The sequence below is a fragment of the Colius striatus genome, unplaced genomic scaffold (genome assembly GCF_028858725.1).
Source record: "Colius striatus isolate bColStr4 unplaced genomic scaffold, bColStr4.1.hap1 scaffold_48, whole genome shotgun sequence".
In the NCBI taxonomy this organism is placed as follows: Eukaryota; Metazoa; Chordata; class Aves; order Coliiformes; family Coliidae; genus Colius; species Colius striatus.
In genome coordinates this window covers 919650-933058 of record NW_026908529.1, presented here as the reverse complement: position 1 = coordinate 933058, position 13409 = coordinate 919650, and the positions used below count along the sequence as shown (strand labels likewise).

The window sequence follows — 13409 nt, the reverse complement described above, 5'->3', positions numbered from 1 at the left end:
ATGTTTTGATGCCTGATGGGCTGAGGAATGGTAATAATCTTTTACACCTTTCAGGTTAGTCCTGAGAGCTGGGCTTTGTGTACCAATGCAGCAGTCCGGCTTGCACCGCCTGCTCTCTGCCTCTCATGGCTTGAAGAAGTTCTGTGATCCTCTGAAATAGTTTTTTCTTATGTTTAAATGGAACTTTTTGTGTTCCAGCCTCATCCCATCACCCCTTGTCCTATTGCTAGCTACTGTAGAAAAAAGGGATGTCCCAACCTCCTGACACCCACCCTTTAGATATTTATAAATGTTAATGAGATCCCCCCTCAGTCTCCTCTTCTCCAGACTGAACAGCCTCAGGTCCCGCAGCCTTTCCTCATATGAAAGATGTTCTGTACCCTTGATCATCTTGGTGGCCCTGTGCTGGCCTCTCTCCAGCACTTCCCTGTCCCTCTGGAGCTGAGGAGCCCAGAACTGGACACAGGACTCCAGATGAGGCCTCAGTAGATATGGCAGAGTAGAGGAGGAGCAGAACCTCCCTTGACCTGCTGCCCACACTCTTCTTGATGCATCCCAGGCTGCCATTGGCTTCTTGCCCACGAGGGCACGTTGCTGGTTCATGCTTAAGAGCCTCCTACAGCTCCAGCTGAGCCGATGTGGGTAAGGAGATGTGAATAAGGGGAGTGGAATGAGCTGGAAAGGAGAGCCCTGAACTGTTACCAGAATGAGAGAAGCTCATAGAAACCGTTCTTAACAGATGGATGGGACCAAGGCAGATGGGGAAAGTCCTGCCACCCAAGAGCTGGGAAGCAAGGCTGGGCTGGTGGTAACACGTAACTGCAACACAGCGGACACGTCCACTCCTGCACTTGGCCAGCCCCAGGGACCTACTTCAGACAGGTCCTGAACAGCACCAGGGCAAAACAGGGGACAGACCAAGGGAGAGTGCCCAGCTGAGCAGAGGAACAAAGCACAAGTTTGGGCACTCACAGCCTTTGGCACAGAACGGGGTCAGTATGTCACTGTCAAAGGGCCGAACTTTCCAGCTGCTCTCCAAGACAGGTTGTGTTCCCAGCTCTGCTGTTTTCTAAAGAGGAAGCTGGCACAGAAGTACTGCAGAAGTTGCATGGCTTCTACAGTGATTTCCTCAAAGGAACTTACTCAGGGCTGGGATTTCAGAAGGTAAAGCATGAATACCTCCTCCTCCCTCCTGACTCATTTCACCTGGTTTGAGATGCTAAGAATTCTTCTACTTCTGGATTTCATTCCTGCTTTTCCCATTTTCCAAGCACAGGGCATTTTTGTGGCTGTTTGCTTTTTCCTTGCTTCACAGTGATTCTGGTGGATGTTTCATTCCTCCTTCCAGGGGCTTATGGACTGCAGAGACCGCTGTAGCTGTGTTCCCTTCCATGCAAACTGCCGTGTGAAATGAGGTCCCTCTGGCCTACTAACCCCTTTCCAGCAGCACTGTGCATTTAAGGAGAGACTGTAAGAAATAGGGAGGTATAGCTCAGGCATTACTTCAGTATCAACACTTGAGCCACAAAAGACAATTCAGGGATGTGTTAAGTATCTGAGCTGCAGGATGCAGCTTCCTCTCGGATCCTCAACCAACACTGGAGATGATTTGTGCAGAACTGATGCTGTGAGTAATCTGCACACTTAGACAATAGGCTAGAAAGGGGGAGAAATACAAGTCTGAGATGTGCTTTCTTGCATGATGTTATTGGCCACAATAAGCCACAAACCTAGTGGGAACTGCTTGTAATAGGAGCAGCAAAATGTTGCTAGATTTAAGGACAAAGGGGGAAAAAAGGCAAAAGCCAAGAAGCCTGAGAGCTTTGTGCTGCTCCAGTACTCGTGATATCTTTGCTGGAATACAGTCAGTTAGGGACACATATTTGCTCTGTTTTTCAGGCTGACAACTTTTTGGGAAGTTTATCAACAGCTCAGTTTTTTCCAAGAGTGGGACAAAACCAGAGGGCTCAAAAGAGGGGTTAAAAATAGGTAGCTCTTAAAAATAGCTGCTGCTAGATGCTGTGGATTGGAGGCTTGAAAGCTGGCTTGAAGGTGAATCTCTAGGGCAAGGGGTTAATCTTTCCTTTTCTTTGTGCAAACCCATCCAAGTCTAAGTTAGAAGCCTCTGAAAAGTGTTACTGCATGTATTCATTAGACAGCCCTTGTTAAAATCTGCATCATCCACCTGTGTTTAAGAGCTCAGCAGCCTCAGCCCTTCCTGCATACCAAACATACAGTGTGCTTGCAGGACTTGGTCCATCCAGCCTGATGAGAATAGAATCAGATCTCCAAGACCAAGCATTTATTCCACTAAAAGATGAAAGGAAGAGGGCATAAGGGAGGAAAGACAAAACAACTACCACTGAGTCATAGAGTGGTAGGGTTGGAAGGGACCTTTAGAGATCATCCAGTCCAGCCCCCCTGCAGAAGCAGGTTCACCTAGATCAGGTCACACAGGAACGTGTTCAGGTGGGTTTGGAAACCTCCAGAGAGGAGCCTCCACACTGTCCCTGGGCAGCCTGGGCCAGGGCTCCCTCATCTCAGCACTGAAACAGTTTTTCCTGTGTGTATAGCACCCAGTCTGTATGGACCATACAGTGTTTGGCATGATGTCATCTCCAGCCTAGGGTGGAGATAACCTTCAGTCTTCTGGAAGTGACAGGTGAAGAGCTGCGCTAGAATAGTGCCCCAGAGTGAGAGCACAAGTGGGGAAGCCTCGCCTGTCTGCAGCAGACTCTCTCCCCAGGTCCAGCACACAGCATTAGGAGTTACTTTCCTCAAGAGAGAATAGATTTGTCTTCCTGCCTGTTTCCATAGCTCCAACAGTCAGGAGCCAGACTGCAGGGCCCAGAGATCAGCACTTGAATGCTGGAGCAAGGGACTATCTTTCAGAAGACCCGGAGGAAATCCCATGCCAAAGCTTCAATGCAGAGAACACTGTTTAGTTTTCAAATCTACCAAATCCACCACATGGTCACTTGAAATAAAGACTCCTCCTTCCCATCAGAGGTGCCTTCCAAAGGAGCTCTTCACATGCTTTGGGTGAAGGCAGGTTTCTGTGCTGAAACAAGACCAAGCAACAGCCAAGCCTAATTTTCTTTGCTGCGAGCTTGTGTTAAGAACAGAGTAGAGCCTGAATAAAGTTGTCCTTGTTTTCTGTCTGCATGCCTGTACACATTTTTCACAGTGTTTATAATAAGGAATCCAAATTCAGTGCTAGAGTGAGTAGATGCCATTCTGAAAACGTGCAAGGAACAGATGAAGGGAGTAGGAAGGTGTCGTTTGTGCGCAGCCTCATGTAGAGTAAAACAGTCCCTGCGCAGCAGATGGGTTTCTTAAGCACATACACTGGGTTTGGAGTGCGGAATGTTTCCTTTAATCAGATGTCTCCTCAGGCCTCGTGTTTTTGGAGTATTTCACCCTCTGTCGTCGAGAGAGGAGCCTTCTCTCACTTACAATGAAGCACCGGCATATATATTGAGGCCCTTGCTGTGGTGAGGTGTGGTGTAGTGGTACACGAAGCGATGGCACTGGAGCCTTGTCTCCAGTAACGATTCACCATATCTGAAGGGATTTAGAAGCACGAAGGAACTGAGAACTTTGGTCAGTTTGACAGAGGTGATAAAAAACTTCAGTGGCATGTATGTTAAAAGCATTTCTGTCTCTGCAGGACTACCTGATCCGACTGGCATCTGCCACCTTAGTGAACGTTTCCCTTGCTGGTTAGTTTCTTGCCACTATGCTAATACACTGCTTTCAAGTGGGCAAGAATAAACAGAAAAGTACATACATTTTCAGGGCCCAGCTCAGTGAAGCCTGTGCTTTGAAAGGGGTAGGGAGAGGGCATTATTTCAAAAGGTTTCTTAGATTGGTGCTGACCCTGACTGCAGGCTGTGCTGCTTTATGCTTACCTGACTCGCTCCAGCTCTCAGTGAACTGGAAACAAAACTACTTGTAGGATGAACTGTTAAAAAGATGCAGTCTGGGCTGTGTTTTACTACAAACAATACCCAGTGTAAATAACTAAACCCCAGACCTCTCTTATTTTAGGAAAACAGTTGCATTTCGTTACTTTCCCTTGATATGTTGCTCTCCAGCCTCACCTAACAAATATCCTCAAAGCACATGCTAAATATGTAACACCAAGGAAAGATTATAGTGGCGATGCCAGGGGGTGGAACAATTGTTACACGTCTTGGCCTGTTGAGAAAGACCCCAACAACTTGAAAGTGGGAGAAAACTGAATTACAACATAGCTGCTAAATCAGGTATTCCCACAGCGTTGCCTCTCTGATTTATCGCTGTTGATGCATGTGAAGCTCTTCAGAAGGAATAAAAGTTCTGGAGCCCTTTAACTTCAAATGAGTAAAGTCTGTACAGTAATATCATTCCAGCTGTTTCTTTTATTAGCTGCGGCTTCATGTTTCTGTCCTTGACACTTGAAGATCAAACCTACTGAAATATGAATCATTGGAAAATGTGAGTTTACTTCAGCGTCTCATTTTGTCAAGAAGCTCATTATGTAAGAGGAATGTGTCATGGAGGTAGTCATCCCCGTGGTGGGGGTGCAGGCATGCTACTGCTCTTCCCACCGTGCACACCCCCCTGAATACACCTACGGGCTGCTGTTGATGCAGGTAATAAGACATAGGCTATGTCTTGAAAGAAATCGTGGGTTTAAGAGCTTATTTGCCTCAGGAAAGGTAGGTTTATTTGGGGGGGGGGAGGGAAGCACCAGTTTAAGTCAGCCCTGCACAACAGTGGCACAGCCTCCATCCAGACGTAGCAGGGCTGAGTGGGACTTTGCAGTCGTTTCCTCTGGTTCTGGGAAGCTGTTCAGAGAAGAGACGGTGAAGCTGAAATAGAAATGCTCCTGTGATGTCCCTGATCCCACTGGCAGAGTCACAGGAAGGACAACGGATAGAGAGAAGATTAGGATGGAGCAGGAATACAGAAAAACACAAACAGAGGGGAAATTAAGGAGAGGGAAGGGAGGGACTTGGGGAGGGGAGAACAGAGCACTGAAAATGGTGTCAATAGGAGAACCACCTGGTTTTCCCCAGGCTCCAAAGGATCACCTCAGAAGCTGTTAGTTAAGGCAGTCTTCAAGGAGGGAAGAAAAGCCTGAATCCCCCCAGGGCACAAACAGGGGTCGAAACACAGTTTCCTCTGCTTTGGCTGCAGGGCAAGAGCTAATGCAGGAGGAGCTGAAGAGGTGGGATGTCAGCTCCTGCCTGACAGCCCTGGGAAGGCTGGGGATCAGCCAGTGGATCTGGGGTGGTTGGTCTGAAATGGGGCTTTCTGCAGGAGTGAGCTTACTGTGTGTTCCTTGTTTACTGGGAGACACACGTGATACATCTGGAGTTTGTTTTGCAGAACAGCCACATGCTCCCAAATGTAACAGTTGCTCAGTTTGAGCTTTGCCCTAAACGTATCAGATCCTATAAAACACTACAGTGCTCTGTGGACTTTACTGTTTCAAACTGGGCACCTAGAATAAGGCTCCTCTGGAAGATTATTTTGACTTTTGGTTTATTTTCCTGCTGCTCTAGAGTCTTGTGCATTTCATTGGGGCCAGTGAAACCACACCATTTCATAGAGCCCGTGCAAAGTAATGAACGTGGGCCATGCATGACAAGATTGTAGTGAGAGCCTCAAAGTCAGTACTGCTGTGTTGTGCTCGGGGTTTAGCTGGGGGCCCGAGCACTGAATTGAGTAAGTTGAAGAAATATACAATAACTGTCTTCTATTCTGTGCAGCAAGAGATAAAATGCCATAGAGGAGAACTCATGTGTTGGTTCACAGGCTGTTACTACAGTGCAGACTATTTCCTTGTCTTTTGAGTGCTGAGTTTGTAAGTAATGAGTAGAAATTAGCCTGAAACCTCCTCCTACAAGCAGCTGGGCTTGGGGATTTGGACATGTTTGTCCTTTAAGCTGTGCTGGGACACTGTAAGATGAGGATGAAGAGACTGATTTCACAGGAGAAGTTGCACATACGTGTGCAAGAGAGAACAAAGGTGGTCACGGCCAAGCTGGAGAAACAGGGAGCCGAGGCCAGCGTCACTGATGGAGCAGAGGGACCTGGGTTTGCTCAGTAACAGACCAGGGGAACAGGTGAAGAGGAAGGAGTTGTGAAGGGTCACTATGAAATATGGGAGTGAGCCAAACAATTTCTTTCCTTTGATCTCCATTCATTTATAACCATGTTGGTGTTGAGTCTCCTGGCACTAGTGTTTTTACAATGAATAGCTGAAAGGACAAAACCAGGTCTAAATTGTGCTGGTCTTGTGCTGAATAGCTTTCTGTAGCCTAGAAGTTACTTGGAGTTTTTACTCTTTTAGCTGTTGGACATTTTAAATGCGAAGCATGCAATTTACTTCAGACAGCTCTGAAAACAATAGCAAACTACAGACTGCTCTTATTCCATTGTCTGCAGGGAAGGTTACAACAGCCTTTGCATCAGCCAGAATGCTTTTATTTCTTTAGTGAGAAATGCCTTATCTTTTGACAGACAAGAAAAGCTGAGATGGTTCAGTGTTTCAGATTCAGTTCCAGATTTGCTGATGTTTAAAATTAGCACCTCTGCATTTTTGCTGTGCTGAACTGATGATGTGAAACAACACAATAGAGTGTTTCAGTCTGTGCATCCTGAGATGAGTTGTTCTGTAGTTACCCAGTGTTACTTCTTCCATTAACAGGAGGGAATCCTCCCTAGTTGGCAACAGGATTAGAAACTGTGTGTAGCTCAGATGTAAGCCTGGCTCTTTACCTTTTTAAAGGTTTCGTTTTCTTTATACCCCTTTTCCCAAGTTGTTTGTTGTGAAACGTTCCAGTGAGTGTATGAGAAACGTTTAATTTCCTGCTGATGGGGCGTATCTTTCCATGCAGTTGTGCTTTGACTTATTTTTGGGGAACCCTGGTTTGCTGCTCACATCGTAACATGCCTACATCTCCTTTTAATAATCACTTCAAGTGTGCTGAGCACTTCAGTTTCCTAAGTCAAAAAAAGAGACTCCACAGAGCGTTCTAACTTGCTTTGTTAAACAGTTCAACGCGACTTTATGTTGTTAACTGTGGGGGTATTGTTACTCCACTTTTAGGATGTTTGTACTTACATACATTGTGCACATTTTACTTGGAGCTCAGAAGTTATTCTCTCTAACATTTTGTTCTTGTTGTTTCTCTGTATTTCTAACTCACTTTTACAATCTATACATTTCATTTATGCTTTAGAAAAGAAACATCTGGTAGGTTTTTTTAACGAGAGCTTAGTGTTCATTGATCAGACAAGCAGCAAGGAATCTGCTGTATGGCTGATGATGGCAGGAAAACGAGGTGGTAGTCTCACTAACAATCAGTAAAGTCTGTATAAACTGGTGCTGCCTCATTTTCCAGGTTAGCTGAGCTCAGACTTGCACGCTTACAGGAAAACAAAAATGGTGTTTAAAAATGCCTGACTTGGGAAAAATACTCTTTTGAGACATAGAGATTAGAAACATTTAAAACACTCACACGTCTGCGGTTAAAGATGCTCACTCTTCATCCTCTCATGTCTAGAGCTTTCCTGTTTTAGCTTTGAGGTTCGGTCATCGTGTCGATGCCACTGGTTTTAGTCAGTTTTGTGTCCTGCAGAAATCAATTCATATTGTTCAGATACAACCTTCTAAGAATATTTCTGAAAGTAACACATCAACAAGTTTCTATTTTACACAGCCTGTGGAGCTGGATTTTGGAATTTGCTTTTTTAGTCGTTCTTTTGTGGAAGAGAAATCTTTCAGGCATGAATTGATAGTCCAGATCTTTTCAGGTCTGTCTGTGCTAACCTATGACCTCTGTTCTTAGGAGGTCAACATCTGAGGGCAGGAGATTAAGGCAGTTAAAAGATTGGAATGGGAACTGGAATGGAAAAATTAGCCAGCACATTTTGGGTGGAAAACATCAAAGTCATCAAACAATTTGCTTATTTTAAACTCGGTTTAAGGGTAACAAGCTAATTGTTCTGTGTTTGTTGACGCAAGCAATTTATATTACTTGAGGACATTAACACAGACGAATTTTCTTGGTGTTGGAGGATCACGATGCCTGTTCAGCATAAATACACTCTGTGCTTTGTATACTAGATGCATTTGTGCAACCGTTTTCAGCGCAGTAATGTAGGATCTGATAGTACAGTCTGTATGCGCTTAATTCACTCTGTTTCTCCCACAACACTTTCTGTTGCTTTTTGTAACCCGAATCTTGCTTGTGATCTTCTGGGGACCCTTTGCTCTCACTGGAGAATACAGGTTCCACTGGAAAAACCACACAAAGCTCCAAAGTGCAACGTGACATAGAAATGGAAGCAGGTCACTTGAAGTACATTATCACAGTTATCAGGGAATGGCAAGGTTTGTTTTTCTGCTGCTTACTAATTTATGGGGAATGTGTGCTACATTTAATTAATGCTTTCCATAAGGATTATAAAGGTCTGACAGGAAATGACTGTGTGCAAGTTTTGCAATACTGGCAGATGCCATTGGGCTATTGTTATTCGTCGTTGGCCTACTTAAAGTCAAGATGACTAGTGTCTTGCTAATATTGAAGATGCTGATGGTTAGATTTGAAGAGGGAGATGCTGAAGCATCATTTGCTATAGTGGATTTGCAAATGTCAATGTCCATTTTGCAGTCTGTTTGAGAACAATGCATGTTTTATCAATAGCATCGCTTTGGAAGGTAGATTCTGTGGGTAGATTCTGGACTAGACATCTTGATTTTCTACAGACTGGCAGCAACCACTGAACAATGGGTGAAACAGTGCCCTGTTCCTTTCCAGGAATCTTGAGCATTTGAAGTGTTTTGCCATTGGGCTTGAGACAGAAGATGGTGCACTGTTTTGTACATGCAGTTAGTTACAGCTACGGTCTGTTTTAATCCTTAGTTGATTCCACCGGGGCTAAATATTTGTGCAACCACTTTTAAGTGCATTGATGGTGAAGAGAAAGCTAGAAAAGAGAAATCATTGTTTCAGTTCTCTCCAGTACCATGTCTATGCTTTCAGTGTGACTTTAATAAAACAAAGAAACAGAAGCCATAGAGAGCTTAGTGCTGAACATCACTGGCATAGAATCACCATGCCAAAGGCATGTAGTTAGTTGTTGGTATCATGGGTTAGAACTAATGTAATCCAAGGACTGGCATTCCTGGTGCGTGTTACATAGCAAGAGGGTTCAATAAGGGATTGCTGGAGGTTTCTTCCAGACTCTAACTGGAAGACTGTTAGACTGGCTAACAAGGCTAAGAGAAGAGTGTTTGTGGACTTCAGCCATGTCTGAGCGCTAGGGAGGAGGCCTGCCTTGCCCGTGTGGGCTGGAGTGGCTCCTGGGCAGCTGTGTCCCATTGAAGACAGCACCCCGAGTAACCACCACTTGCACATTTTCAAGAGAAAACCAACCAACCCTGTGTTATGACTCTTTGCCAGCTCTTGATGTATTTTCTTCTGAATTGAAACCTAAGTGCCGTTAGGAACCGTCTGCAGCACAAGCACTGCAAAAGCTTGTGTCAGACCCTTGCCTTGGCTGAGGCAGAGGCCGGGGCAGGGGACCTGGCCATGGGTGAGAGCCTGGCTCGTGACAGGGCACTGCATCCCTCCACACCATGCTCGGGTTTCCCTGGCTGAAAGCAGCACGTCCATTAGAACACGGTTATATCTGGGGCCAGTATCTCCACTCTGCATGTCTCTTCTTTATGGCCTCGATACAGGTGAAGCCATCCAAGGGTGAATTGAAGCTGCCACAGGGTGAGGAGCAAGGCTGGCGCTGGCAATCGCCTCAGTGTGAGGAGGCTGGTGCTGGTGATTGCCTCAGGATGAGGAGGCTGGTGCTGGTGATCGCCTCAGGATGAGGAGGCTGGTACTGGGATCGCCTCAGGATGAGGAGGCTGGTACTGGAATTGCCTCAGGATGAGGAGGCTGGCGCTGGTGATCGCCTCAGGATGAGGAGGCTGGCGCTGGGATCGCCTCAGGATGAGGAGGCTGGTACTGGGATCGCCTCAGGATGAGGAGGCTGGCGCTGGAATTGCCTCAGGATGAGGAGGCTGGCGCTGGGATCGCCTCAGTGTGAGGAGGCTGCTGATCACCTCAGTGTGAGGAGAGGCCGGCGCTGGCGATCGCCTCAGTGTGAGGAGAGGCCGGCGCTGGGAACCGCCTCAGTGTGAGGAGGCTGCTGATCGCCTCAGTGTGAGGAGAGGCTGGCGCTGGCGATCGCCTCAGTGTGAGGAGAGGCCGGCGCTGGGAACCGCCTCAGTGTGAGGAGGCTGGCGCTGGCGATCGCCTCAGTGTGAGGAGAGGCCGGCGCTGGGATCGCCTCGCCTGCTGCCGTGGCCCCGCGGCTGTGCGGCGCTGGGTGCCTCGCTGCGGCGGGATGGATGCCTGGCTGGCTGTCGCCCTCTGCCGGGGCGGCCCGTGCGGCTGTGAGGGGAGCTGGGATGGCGGCCCCGGGTACGGGCTCCCAGCCGCACGCACCGGGTGGGCTTTTGGCGCCGGGGCGGCAAGGGAGCACCTGCCGAGGGACTGGGAAAGAGATTCTCAAATGTAGCTCGGCCTTCATCAAGAAGGACGCAGGAGCCGCTGCTGTTTCACCAGCAGACACCGTGCCTGCTGGTTCTGAGCCTTCCTGACACAGAAAACCTGAGCTGTCAGCTCCCAGCTCCAGAGGGACAGGGAAGTGCTGGAGAGAGGCCGGCACAGGGCCACCAAGATGATCAGGGGACTGGAGCATCTTTCACACGAGGAAAGGCTGCGGGACCTGGGGCTGTTTAGTCTGGAGAAGAGGAGACTGAGGGGAGATCTCATTAATATTGACAAATATCTCAATGTCAGGAGGTTGGGGCAGCACTTTTTTCTGTTGTATCCACTGACAGGACAAGGGATGATGGGATGAAGCTGGAACACAAACAGTTCCATTGAAACATAAGCAAAAACTGTGTCAGTGCTGAGGTGAGGGAGCCCTGGCCCAGGCTGCCCAGGGAGGGTGTGGAGGCTCCTTCTCTGGAGGTTCCCAAACCCACCTGGACACATTCCTGTGTGACCTGATCTAGGTGGGACCTGCTTTGTCAGGGGGTTGGACTGGATGGTCTCTAAAGGTCCCTTCCAGCACCTACCATGCTGTGATTCTGTGGTGCTGTATTTTATAACCAGTTGCCTGTCTGTCTTTGTTTTCAGATGCTACAACTGCAGTGGCCTCAACCACCACGCTAAAGAATGTAGTCTACCTCCGCAGCCAAGGAAGTGCTATTACTGTCAGAGCATCATGCACATGGTGGCTAACTGCCCCTACAAAACTGTCTCGCAGCAGCCCGCCAGCTCTCAGTGAAGACACGAAGCTGAGCCGCAGCCTTCCACGTCCGCGTTCCCGAGAGAAGGGGGAGGAGCGCACGGCTACTTGTCTCCACCGCACTCTCAGGAAGGCAGGCCGGAGGTCTCGGAGCGCTCGGGCCAGTCACCGCAGGAGGCTTCATCGAGCAAGCTGTCGGCATCGCCCGAGGAACCCAGCAGAAAGGGGCCTTCTGTGCAGAAAAGGAAAAAAACTTAGAAGTATTTGTCGTAACTTTTCGTTTCCTTTATCCTCTCGGGATGTCTACCTCATGCAAGTACAGGGGAAATATTTTTCATTATCAGTAGCTGACCTGGAATTTTAACTACTGTTGAGGAACTGTGAATATATATTTTTTTTCTTTAATAGACAAATCACTCCAAGCAGAGTTTCACGTGAGCAGGGTGCGCTGCGTTCTGCCTCCTCTGTGTGTGTGTGTGTGTGTGAGTGTGCACGCGTGTGTGTGGGTGTGTTACGTATCTAGGAGCGTAATTGTTCTTTCCCCATCAGATCGACTCCCCCAAGACATTACTGTGAAGCAATAGGCACAGTATCCACAAACATTCCCAAACTCCTCCCCAGAACCCTTTTTTTCCAAACGTGTTTGAAAAACGACCAAGAGATCTCACTGGGAAACAAACCCGATAAACCCCACGTGGAAGTGAGATCGAGACTGTTACTCCTCTTGTGAACCAAAGGATACTTTCACATTTTAAAGCTGCCATATGGTACTAACGATACTAAGACATCCCCCTTACAGTCAGTTCATTTTCCTTCTCACCTCCACAAAGTACCAAAGCTCGTCCCCTCCCCGTGCTGGGCAGAGCCATGACCCAGCACGGCTCCCACTGCCACCGTCCTTTCCTGGTGAAAGGGGTTCAGAGCTCTGGAAAGGACAATGAATGTGCAGTTTCTGTGCTGATTTCTCAAAAGCCTCTGCTAAGATTGAAGTGGATGTACCTGTAATTGAGATGGCTGTTGTGTAGGGGAGAATGTGTGTTACCGAGTGGGATCAGGAGACCATCCTGTTTAACCCCTTGTGTTCTGTGAATGTTTAGGGGACCTTGGTGGCAGTAGCAGCAGCAGCAGCAGCAACTTCTCATGGTCCCAAGTAGTGCCCCTCGATTTGAAGGGACTTGACCCTTGTTTTCTGTTGAGATGCCATGGAGAGAACTCCCTAGGGATTTTTTGTTGTTGTCTTGTTGTTGTCAGTTCTGGCTTTAAAGAAAAGGAAATGCACTCTTGCTCTTTTTCAGCTTTGTCCTGATACACCTTCTAAGCTTGGGTCAAGTGTTTGAGTCAGTGTCGTATCAAAATGACAAGTCCTAAAGCCCGATTTTGCTTTCCAAAGACAAGCCATGCCCAGTGCAGCAACGTGCCTTGTCCACTGGGTTTCTTGTAGATGGGAAACAAAAAGAGGAAGAGTAGCAGTTGGTCCTTTGTAACACTGTTAAATCCAAGGAATGTTCACCTGGGTGAGTTTGTCTCAGTATGGTCATTTGGGCTTTCAGTAAGTCGGCATGGAATGAATAATAGAGTTTGCTTGTCTGTTAGGAGCTGAATTCTGCACATAGCTGCGTGTGAACAGCTCTCCCGAAGTTGTAGGAGGAGATCTGTTTGTCAAAGGGTAAAGCAGACTGGAGAGGTGAGGCGAGTGGAACCCTGTGTGGTGCACATGAGCTTTCCCCAGGTCAGAGAAAAGGATGAGGCTTGTGGATCTGTTTCTGTGCTGAAAAATGGTACTCGCAGCTTTTTTTGGATGCTGGCAGTGAGGCTGAATGCTGTGGCTTCTTTTTACTTGCATGTGCTGGAAACGTGTCTGTTCTCTTTTGCTTGGTGTAAGTCTCAGATGTTAAAGATGGTAACGGAGGGAAGGGTGCTGGAGGTAAACAGATGCAATGAAATAACGCAGTTGTGAGTATCAAGGGTTGTGATTTGCCAGTCTCTTCCTGAGCAGAGAAAGAAGGGGCAGAAATGAGAGATGCAGAAAATAAGTGATCTAAGCAAAATGCCACTGAATAGCTTCTTTCCTCCTCTAAAGGACTGGATGACTGTGA

The 13409-nt window shown here is 47.4% G+C and overlaps 1 pseudogene; it reads left to right on the top strand.

Annotated features, from left to right (window-relative positions):
- Window positions 1-11571, top strand: part of LOC133629506 (protein lin-28 homolog B-like) — a 37999-nt pseudogene extending 26428 nt beyond the window's left edge.
- Window positions 11572-13409: the final 1838 nt, after the last annotated feature.